Source organism: Lolium perenne, chromosome 3 (genome assembly GCF_019359855.2).
Source record: "Lolium perenne isolate Kyuss_39 chromosome 3, Kyuss_2.0, whole genome shotgun sequence".
NCBI lineage: Eukaryota > Viridiplantae > Streptophyta > Magnoliopsida > Poales > Poaceae > Lolium > Lolium perenne.
Window position 1 is genome coordinate 141,011,177 of NC_067246.2, and position 1,284 is coordinate 141,012,460.

Genomic DNA, 1,284 nt, shown 5'->3' on the forward strand with positions numbered 1-1,284 from the left:
GTGCAATACTGATAGCACCTGTACTGTCAGACAAAAGTGGAGTGGGTGTCGTAACAGAGACCCCAAAATCTGCAAGCAACCACCGTAACCAAGTCACCTCAGCAATCAACAAAGCCATAGCCCGCAACTCAGCCTCAACACTCGAACGGGAAACTGCGACCTGTTTCTTCATCTTCCAAGCAACAAGCGAACCACCAAGAAACACACAGTAAGCAGAAAGCGAACGACGATCCGTAGGATCACTCACCCACGTAGCATCCGAATAGCACTGGAGCTGGAGGGAGCTGGAACGGGGAAAGAAAAGGCGACGAGTGATCGTGCCACGAAGATAACAAAGAACACGGAGGAGATGACTATAGTGAACAGTGGTATGAGATGAGACAAACTGACTCAGAATATGAACAGGATAAGAAATATCAGGACGAGTGACAGCAAGATAAACAAGACTCCCAACAAGATGGCGATAACGGGTGGGATCAGGAAGAGGATCACCATCAGTAGGACGAAGCTTAACATTAAGCTCCATAGGAGTATCAACTGTGCGCTTATCCCCAAGAGCAGCACGAGAAAGAAAATCCTGAATGTACTTTTCCTGAGAGATAGAAAAGCCATCAGAAGTGGAGGAAACCTCAATGCAAAGAAAATAGCGAAGAGGACCAAGATCAGTCATAAGAAACTGATCACGATGACGAGCCTTGACGAAGGCAATATACTCAGGATCATCACCAGTAATGATCATATCATCAACATAGAGAAGAAGAAGAGTACGTCCACGAGGAGAAGTGTGAACGAAAAGTGCTGGATCATGAAGACTAGGAGAGAAACCAGCAGCAGTCACCACAGAGGCGAAGCGCTCAAACCAGGCATGAGGGGCCTGTTTGAGACCATAGAGAGAACGTCGAAGACGCCAAACCATCCCATCGGGAACAGAAAACCCAGGAGGAGGCTGCATGTAAACCTCCTCACTCAACTCGCCATTAAGAAAAGCATTATGAACATCAAGCTGGGAGACAGACCAGTGGCGAACAGAAGCAACAGCAAGAAGGGTACGCATAGTAGTCATATGAGCCACAGGGGCAAAAGTCTCATCATAGTCACGGCCGTGCTCCTGCTGAAAGCCACGAGCCACAAGACGCGCTTTATAGCACTCAAGAGATCCATCAGAGCGAGTCTTAATTTTATAGACCCACTTACACGTGATAGGACGAACACCAGAAGGTGGAGAAACAAGATCCCAAGTGCCAGTGCGCTCAAGCGCAGCGATCTCCTCAGCCATGGCAAGCT